The sequence below is a fragment of the Microtus oregoni genome, unplaced genomic scaffold (assembly GCF_018167655.1).
Source record: "Microtus oregoni isolate MIOR12 unplaced genomic scaffold, Mior012 000062F_ref0000492, whole genome shotgun sequence".
NCBI classification, from domain to species: domain Eukaryota; kingdom Metazoa; phylum Chordata; class Mammalia; order Rodentia; family Cricetidae; genus Microtus; species Microtus oregoni.
In genome coordinates, this window is record NW_024543872.1 from 8,442,296 (window position 1) to 8,452,178 (window position 9,883).

At 47.5% G+C, this 9,883-nt stretch overlaps 1 long non-coding RNA gene across 2 annotated transcripts; it reads left to right on the top strand.

Annotated features, from left to right (window-relative positions):
- The first annotated feature begins 216 nt into the window (after nucleotides 1-216).
- LOC121439754 lies at nucleotides 217-3,330 on the top strand. Of its 2 annotated transcripts, none has more exons than XR_005973286.1 (3): nucleotides 217-401; nucleotides 497-823; nucleotides 3,158-3,330. It is a non-coding gene; the product is annotated as an uncharacterized LOC121439754 (long non-coding RNA). The 2 variants fall into 2 exon arrangements; XR_005973287.1 differs by having other exon boundaries at nucleotides 528-823.
- The last annotated feature ends 6,553 nt before the right edge of the window (nucleotides 3,331-9,883 follow it).

A 9,883-nucleotide genomic window follows, 5' to 3' on the forward strand; every position in this document is an offset into this window, starting at 1 on the left:
AAAAGGGGGGGGGGTCTCATTCTGGAGCCCAGGCTAGCCTGGGACTTTCCATGTAGACTAGGTTAACTTCAAACCCTCAGCAGTCTCCTCCTAACTCAGTCTCCCGAGTGCTGGGATCCCACGCGTGCACTGTGACATTTAGCTAAGATCACAGTTTTATATCACAGGATAAAACCCGAGTTCTCAGGGCCAGCTGGCAAGGATGCAGAGCGACAACGTTTTAAAAATAAACAGCGTGGGGTCACGGTGCATCGCAGCTCTCGCTGTGGGATCTGAAGCTTTGGAGACGGTCACTCGGGGTCCTTCAGCCTTGCTCCAGCCGCGGGAGTGAGGTACACAACCACTTCTCAAGACACTGCGAACCCCTCTCCTCTCCCAAGCCTGCTCACTAGAAGATCAAGGTACCCAAGAAATGATGAAGGGGGCAGGGGATGTTTTCTGTGGGAGCTGGTGCCGTTTCAACACTATTTTTATGCTTTTCTTTCCTTTTCATAAGGAGATAATTAGCATGCGGGCTCTGATTACAGACCGTGAATCCTCAGTACTCGGGTGCCACTCACGGACAGATGCAAACCGAGCTCCTTCGTCAAGCTGCCATCTTTCCACTGTCAGTGAGCAGCCCTGGGAGGGGCAGGGGAAAAACCATTCGTTTGTCAGACTCCGTGAACTCTGGCCCGCAGCCCACGCGGCACTGGGAATTCTGGTTGCCAGATGGGAAACCACGTGACAGTTCTCCTTGAAACGTGTCACCCTGGGGACAGAGGAAAATCTAATGGTAAACATCTTTATTTTCTGAGACAGGCCCAAGAACCTGGCTCCACAGGTAACCTTTTTTCTGTTTTCTGTGAGAAAATAGCGTCTGTTCCCTAAACCATGCTCATGACGTAGACCAAAGAAGAGCTTGCGTGAAGTAAAGTGGTGTACGGCTGCTGACCCAGTGTCTGGAGGACAGAGGCAGGAAAATCAGAAGCTCAAGGTCAGCCAGGGCTAAAACAAAACAAAACAAAACAAAAATTCGGGCAGCACAATTCGGACTCAATGGATTAGTTTAAAAAAAAAAAAGACATGAAGTTGAGAGGGGGTGAGGAGGTGAGGGATGGACCTAGGAGGAGTGGGGGGGGGGATATGGTCAAATACACTGTATATATGAAATTATGAAAGAATAATATTATGTTTGTTAAAATCAGAAATGACGTGTTCTGGTAGTATAACACACATGCGTTGTGTGGTATTCGTTAGAGAAGACTAGGAGAGTGTGGATCTAAGTCTTTATTAACCTGCTGACGACTACTCTGGGTGGTCAGGATCCCAGTGTAGCTCAAGCCTTCTCAGCGTGAGTTTGTAAACACAAAAATCACCTTCTGAGTTGACACACTTCGGTTAACAAGAACAGCTAGCCAGAATTGGAACTACAGAAGCCAAAGGCAAGGTTAGTACATTTAGAGACTTTCCAAGAACCATGGACTCTGACGGAATTAAGTCTTTGTTTTCATTTTGGCTGATGGTATGGGCTACCTGCTGAATCAGGTTTTGTTGTTATTGTTATTTTGTTTGCTTGGTTTTGTTCTTTGCTTTCGTTTTGTGTTTTTGGGACAAGGTTTCTTTGTGTAGCCCTGGCTGCTCTGGAACTTACTCTATAGACTGAATTTAACTTGAACTCACAGAGATCCTCCTGCCTCTGCCTCCTGAATGCTGGAATTAAAGATGTGCACCACCAGGGCTATGTGCTGAATTTTGGTACTCCCATTGTGAAGTCTGTTGTGCTAAGGTCTGGAGGCCTACAAGGTTCTGGACCCCTGTTCTACACACTATTTTGTACTTTTTATTAATTAAAAATATCTTAGACATGTTTTTATATTGATCTCACAGTAATATCTAATACCTGTTTTCCCATAGGGCATGTTGTCAAGCTTTCAGGTTTTTTTGTTTGTTTGTTTTTGTTTTTCGAGACAGGGTTTCTCTGTAGCTTTGGAGCCTGTCCTGGGAACTAGTTCTTGTAGACCAGGCTGGCCTTGAACTCACAGTGATCCACCTGCCTCTGCCTCCCAAGTGCTGGGATTAAAGGCATGTGCCACCACCGCCCATCAAGCTTTCAGGATTTTTTTAAAAAAAGATTAAAAAAAAATTACGTGTATGCATATACCACACATAAACAGCTGCCTTCAGAGGCCAGAAGAGAGTGGTGGATCCCAGGACCTTGAGTTACAGTTGTGAGTGGCGTGGTGTGGGTGCTGGGAACCAAACCTGGGCCTCTGCAAGTCCAGTAACCACTGAACCATCTCACCACCCCCAAACTTTCAGATTTTTTTTAAAGATTTATTTATTATGTATACAGTATTCTCGGTATTCTTTCTGCATGTATGGCTGTGTGCCTACAGGCCAGAAAAGGGCACCAAACCTCATTACTACAGATGGTTGTGAGCCACCATGTGGTTGCTGGGAACTAAACTCAGGACCTTTGGAAGGGCAGGCAGTACTCTTAACCACTGAGCCATCTCTCCAGCCCACATTTTTATCCATATGATAGTTCAAGTATTTCACGTATAGGTTGATAGTACTTCGGTGAGGATTTCATAAACATGTCCTGTTGTTATGAATAAGCTGGCCCCTCTCTCTTAGTATTTGGAGGCAGAGGCAGAAGGCCAACCTGGTCTACGTATTGAGCTCCAGCACAGCCCTGCCTACATGAGAGCCTGTCTCAAATAGACAAAGGGGAGAAGAGTGGAGCAAACGGTCAGGAGCCATTGTGCCTGGTTCACTTTTCTCCCCTCAACATAATCTTTTTATCAGTTATTTAGAATTTCATACAGTGCACCCCGATGACCCTTGTGTCCCGTTCCTCCCAGGTCCACCCTCCCACCCTTGCTCCACCCCCTCCAAAAAAAAAGTACATCAAGTCTAATTTGTGTTGCCCATATACTCACCGGAGCATGGTCGAACTCCTGGTGGCCAGTCCCTTAAAGAAGACAGAGCGGTCAAGCTGTCGTCACCACCCCGACCTCCCTTCCACCAGAGGCTATCAACTGTAAAGAGCCATCTTGAGCATGCTCTATCACGGTTTTAAAGGACTCTCCTCGGTAGCATCCTGTCTGGACTGTTTCTCTATGGGGGTTAGGGGGAGATTGTCACAGATGCTCTCGGTGTCTCTCATTCTCAGTTACGAGTCTGTCGCCATCCATATCGCTCTTCAAGAAGCTTCCTTGCCAACCCCAAGGTCCAAATCAGGAGCAGATGGAGAGAGAGCACGAGCAAGGAACTCAGGACCGCGAGGGGTGCACCCACACACTGAGACAATGGGGATGTTCTTTCGGGAACTCACCAAGGCCAGCTGGACTGGGTCTGAAAAAGCCTGGGATAAAACCGGACTCCCTGAACATAGCGGACAATGAGGACTGCTGAGAAGTCAAGAACAATGGCAATGGGTTTTGATCCTGCTGCACATACTGGCTTTGTGGGAGCCTAGGCTGTTTGGATGTTCACCTTACTAGACCTGGAAGGAGGTGGGAGGTCCTTGGACTTTCCCACAGGGCAGGGAACCCGGTCTGCTCTTCAGGCTGATGAGAGAGGAGGAGTTGACTGGGGGAGGGGGAGGGATATGGGAGGCGGTGGCGGGGAAGAAACAGGAATCTCTAATAAATAAATTAATTAATTAATTTAAAAAAAAAAGAAGCTTCCTTGCCCATGGCCGCCAGCAGCAGCAGGCATCATGGACTTCCGCACAGTTCCTGACTGCAGCACAGAACATGACCTCAACATGGCTTCTGTGGCAGCGTGGACCACAGACGTCTTTTAAGGAGGGATCTGAATTTCATCCAGAAGATGGACCATTCTCCATCCTGGGAATCTCGTTATTGGTCAGAGTCAGGGTGAGCCTGTGGCTGGGCAGTGCATTGTGGACAGGACCTGTGGGAGCTCCAGGCTGCTGTACTCTCGGCATGGTACCAGCCAGGACCCAAGGCAGTGGGGCAGTGCGGTGGCCCTGTGCTCTCCTCCCCCCAGCAGGACAACAGTGACGGCTTCATTGTTGGTTTGTTTTTATTATTTTTATACTTATTGGATTTTTTTTTCTTAGACAAGACCTCACTATGTAACCCTGGATAGTCAGGAACTCAGGAATGTTAGACCAGACTGGCCTTGAACTCAGAGAGATTTGGCTGTTTCTGCCTCCTGAGTCCTGGGAATAAAGGCATGTACCATTATACATAGCTTTATTGACTTTTTTGAGACAGGGTCTCATGTCAAGGTTGGCCTTAGACTCACTATATAGTTGAGCTTGGCTTTGAACTCTTGGTCCTCTTGTTTCTACTCCCATGCTAAGACTAGAGGCATGTGCCCCATACCCTGGACATCCTCTGTTGGATAAGTGTGTGGTTTTCATATTTCTTTTTGTGGATATGCACACATGTATTGGGAGTGGAGCATCATACCCTGGCCATGTTCTCATGTGTGTGTGGTATATGTCTGTGTTTGTATGGGTTTGTGAATACATGTACAGGCAGGCTTTTATGTGTGTGTATATATATATACATATACATGTGCAAGTGGAGGCCAGACATCAATTCTGGGTGTTTTCCTCCAGCTCGCTCCACCTTATATGTTTGAATGTAGGGAGGAAAAAAAATCAAATGATTGCCCAAAGGTGGTAAGCCTTACTTGAGATTTTTAGATTGAGAATATCAAGGGAGCCAAATGAACATAGTTTAGTATTCAGGTAAGGTGTGGAGAGAATGGAGCCACGGGGAAGAGACATAGGGATAAAGGTATTTTCTTTTTCCTCTTCCTCTTCCTCTTCCTCTTCCTCTTCTTCTTCTTCTTCTTCTTCTTCTTTTTCGGGACAGGGTTTCCCTGCGTAATCAGGACAAAGGTATTTTCAAAGGAACAACCCCAACTGAACATGGGCTCTGAGATGGGGTCACTGCAGGAAATCCTGGACAGCAGTGCTGGCCTAAGCGAGATGGGAGGCTGAGGGTTAGCGATCAACATGACAGGTCACAACGCTTGAAACAGACATTTTGAAAACGGTGTGGCCATTGGCCATGATGAAGTAAAGGATGCCACCAGGAGAAAGAGGGGGATTGGAAGCTTCATTTCAGGGGTCAGAAGCTGAAAATTATGGTGTTGTAGAAATCAACACTTAGGTGTTGAGACTAACCCAATGGTGACAAAAATAAGGAGAGAAGGGGCAGGGGAAAGGGCTCAGTGGAGAAAGGTGATTGCTGCCAAGCCTGACAATCTGAGTTCAATCCCTGGGTCCCGTATGGTGGAAGAGGAGAACAGACTCCTGCAGGTTATCCTCTGACTGCCACATGTTTACTGTGGTATACATGTGGTGATGGAGGAAGGTCATTGGTTAATTAATAAAGAAACTGCTTGGCCCTGATAGGTTAGAATATAGGTGGGTGGAGTAAACAGAACAGAATGCTGGGAGAAAGAGGAAGTGAGCTCAGATGCCAGGCCGCTGCTCTCTGAGGCAGACACGATGAAGCTCCCACCCAGGATGGACGTAGGCTAGAATTGTCCTGGTAAGCGCACCTTGGGGTGCTACACACATTATTAGAAATGGGCTAGTCCAGGTGCGAGAGTTAGCTGAGAAGAGGCTAGATATAATGGGCCAGGCAGTGTTTAAAAGAATACAATTTGTGTGTTGTTATTTCGAGGCATAAGCTAGCCAAGTGGCTGGGAGCAGGGCGGCAGGAATGCAACTCGCAGCTCCTTCAACAATGTGGTTATACACATGTGCACACACATAGACACACCAAATAAAGTGTATATGTAACAAAAGAATATGGGGTGGGAACAGTTGGAAGTCTTCAGTTAGAGACATGGACGGCTGCTGGACGCCCACATCGTGGATCTCAGACACTCCCAGGCAAGCCAGCACTGCTCTGTTGCTGTCATCGCCTTCCCACCTGGCTGAGAAAGCCAACCCCTCCTGAACAATTGTGACCCCAAGGGACTCATAGGCGCAGCACAAATCCGTTTTGTGACTGGTAATAAAATCCAAAGGTCTTGCCCCGGAACTCCCTGAGGATTGGTACCATTTATAGAAGAAAGCAGTCATTGTCCACAAGCGTCTTGAGAGGAACAGAACGGAGAACGCTAAATTCCATCCGATTCTGAGCCGACTTCACCCATTGGCTTGTCACTGTGACACTCGTCATGTTGGGTCCTCCCACCCAGATGGGAATCCAAGTCATCCCCAGCCTCTGCTCCAGCGGCATTTGTCTTGTGTACAGAAGCAATACATCACTTTAATTAAAAGAGAAGGGGTTGATCCATGGACTAGACTAATATAAACCTCTAACAAGAGAGATTGCTGGAGGACAAATCACACAGCACAGACTTTAAAATACCCGAGAAAAAAGGAAAGTAGAGTCATGAGGCACAGGGCATCTGCTCACACCACACCCATCGGAGCTCAGGCTAGCCCCTTTGAAAGCACAGAGACTCGGGGCCAGAGGACGGTGATGAGGAAAGTCTTTCCAATGTGCTAATTATCTGCACCAGCTTAGTGTGCTGTGCTGTGTTGTGCTGTGCTGTGTTGTGTTGTGCTGTGTTGTGTTGTGTTGTGCTGTGCTGTGCTGTGTTGTGCTGTGTTGTGTTGTGTTGTGCTGTGTTGTGTTGTGTTGTGCTGTGTTGTGTTGTGTTGTGCTGTGTTGTGTTGTGCTATGCTGTATTGTGCTGTGTTGTGCTGTGTTGTGCTGTGCTGTGCTGTGTTGTGCTGTGATGTGTTGTGCTGTGCTGTGTTGTGTTGTGTTGTGCTGTGTTGTGTTGTGTTGTGCTGTGCTGTGCTGTGTTGTGCTGTGCTGTACTGTGCTGTGCTGTGCTGTGCTGTGTTGTGCTGTATTGTGCTGTGCTGTGCTGTACTGTGCTGTGGTGTGTTGTGCTGTGTTGTGCTGTATTGTGCTGTGCTGTGTTGTGCTATGCTGTATTGTGCTGTGTTGTGTTGTGCTGTGCTGTGTTTTGCTGTGCTGTGTTGTGTTTTGCTATGCAGTGTTGTGTTGTATTGTTCTGTGCTGTGCTGTGTTTTGTTGTGCTGTATTGTGCTGTGCTGTGTTGTGTTTTGCTGTGCTGTGTTGTGTTGTGTTGAGACAAAGTTGCTCAGTCCTTCTGCCTCCACCTCCCAAGTACGAGCACAGGCACACACCACCATGCCTACAGGGAATTTTTAATTATTGTAGACATTTATTCTTCACTCCCTTTGGCTCATCTCTTTAGAAACGACTTGCATGAATCATTCAATTTTGTCTTTCTGCTTCAGAGTTAGGTTTTGTTGTTTGTTTGTTTGTTTGTTTTATGAGAGAGGGTCTCTTTACTTAGTCCTGACTGTCCTGGAACTCACTCTGTAGAGCAGGTTGGTCTTGAACTCAGAGATCTGCCCGCCTCTGCCTCCCAAGTGCTGGGATTAAAGTTTGTGCCACCACACCTGGTCTTGAGTCATCAAAACAGGCTTCTGGGGTCTCTTAGAGGCCAAGATAACACACTAGAAAACAGAAGATGGGAGCTGGGTAGATGGGAGCTGGAAAGCTCCCCAGTTGTGAGCCCCGGCTGGTTGGGAAAGGGCAGGGAAGGAGGCTTCCCAGGGCTGGGCATGCAAGACTGAGAGCCCGCAAGGTGATTCCCTCCATGTTTTATGTTTTTGCTGTTGTTGTTTTGTTTTTGGTCTTTCGAGACAGGGTTTCTCTGTGTAACAGTCCTGCCTGTCCTGGAATTCTCTCTGTAAACCACACTGGCCTCGAACTCAGAGATGCGCTTGCCTCTGCCTCCCCATGTGCGGCAATTAAAGGCGTGTGCCACCACCGCCAGACTGGTTATTACTTTTTAATCAATGTACATATTTATTACTTACAGTTTATTGTGTGTGTGGGTGCGTGATACGTGCATGACAGCCGTGTACTCAAGCCATGGCACACATGTGGAGGTCAGGGTAGCTTTGTGAGGCCGGTTCTCTCATTCCATCTTTATGTAAGAGGAGGGGCTCCAGGCTCTCTCTACAAGTGGCTCTATCTGCTGAACCATCTCATTGGCCCTCTTTATTTATTTATTTTTGAAGCAAGGTTTCATGTAGCTGACATGGCATTGAGCTCACTGTATAGTCAAAGAGGACTTTCTGATCCTCCTGCCTCTACCTCCTGGGTGCTTATATTATATTATAGGTGTGCACTGCTATGCCTGGTGCATGTGGTACTGAGGAATTGAACCCAGGGCTTTACAGTTTACAGGGCAAGCAGTTTACCACCTGAGCTCCAACTCAAACCCTGTTCATCTGTTTAGAGACTGTGTCTTGCTATGTAGCATAGGCAGGCCCTAATCCCACCATCCCTCTGCCTCAGGCTCCCCAGTGCTATCACACTCATGGTGCTAGCATCTTGAAGGAACGCAATAAAAGCTGATTCTGAGAGTGAGAAAAGACTGGAAACTTGAGCCAAGCGCAGCTGCTGAGGATAAACACCTGTCAGCACTATGACAGTTTGGCGCACCTGCCTTTCTCCTCTAGGTTGCTGGCTTCCTGTAGCGCCCTCTGCTGGTGAAGCCTAACAAAGCGCTCACTGTTCAACCTGAAACCTCCAGAGCCAAGAAACTACAAAAGCGCTTGTGGGATCCCACAGCTCCAGAAACCTAGAAAACCAACAGTTTCCAGTCTGGGGCTTTTCCCAGCCGGGTGATGGTGGCGCACGCCTTTAATCCCAGCACTCGGGAGGCAGAGGCAGGCGGATCTCTGTGAGTTCGAGACCAGCCTGGTGTACAGAGCTAGTTCCAGGACAGGCTCCAAAGCCACAGAGAAACCCTGTCTCGAAAAACCAAAAAAAAAAAAAAAAACCCTGACAAAAAGCAACTTAGGGGAGAGAGAGGGTTTGTGTTATCTTACAATCCCAGATTGCAGTCCATCGATCGGGAGAAGAAATCAAGGCAGGACCTTCCAACATCTGGTCACATCACATCCACATCACGGTCAGAGAGAAATGAACGTCTAAGGCCCGCTTGCCGGCAGGCTTGCACTCTTTTACAGTCCAGTGCTCCCTGCCTAGGGAATGGTGCTCCCCACAGGAGGCTGAGTCTTCCCATGTCAACTAACTTAAGACAATATGGCGCGCATGCCTTTAACCCCAGCACTCAGGGGCAGAGGAAGGCAGATCTCTGCGAATTTGAGGGCAGCCTGGTCTACAAATCATTGTGTTCTAGGCCAGTCAAGGATACAAAATGAAACTGTCTCAAAATAAACACTTATATTCCCCCATAAACACGCCTACCGGCCAAGCCAGTGTAGACAATCCCTCATTAAGGCTTTCCAGGTGACTCTAGGTTGTGTCCAGGTGATGACTGAAGCCGTCCATCACAGTGAGGTTACAAATAATACCACTAGGAATATTCCTGTAGGTATTTTTTTTAATTTTATTTATTTATTATGTATACAATATTCTGTCTGTGTGTATACCTGCAGGCCAAAAGAGGGCACCAAACCTCATTACAGATGGTTGTGAGCCACCATGTGGTTGCTGGGAATTGAACTCAGGACCTTTGGAAGAGCAGGCAATGCTCTTAACCTCTGAGCCATCTCTCCAGTCCCCTCCTGTAGGTATTTTTAATAACTGGTGAAATCACTTTTGGATTAATAGATACAGATTGTGCTGCATAGTTTTATATCAACCTGACACAGGTTGTAGTCATCTAAAAGGAGGGAACCTCAACTGAGAAAATGTCTCCCTAAGGATGTACTCTGAGCGATGGTGGTGCACGCCTTTAATCCCAGCACTCGGGAGGCAGAGGCAGGCTGATCTCTGTGAGTTTGAGGCCAGCCTGATCTACAGAGTGAGTTCCAGGGCAGGCTCCAAAGCTACAGAGAAACCCTGTCTCAGGAAAAAAAAGGGGGGGGACACAATAT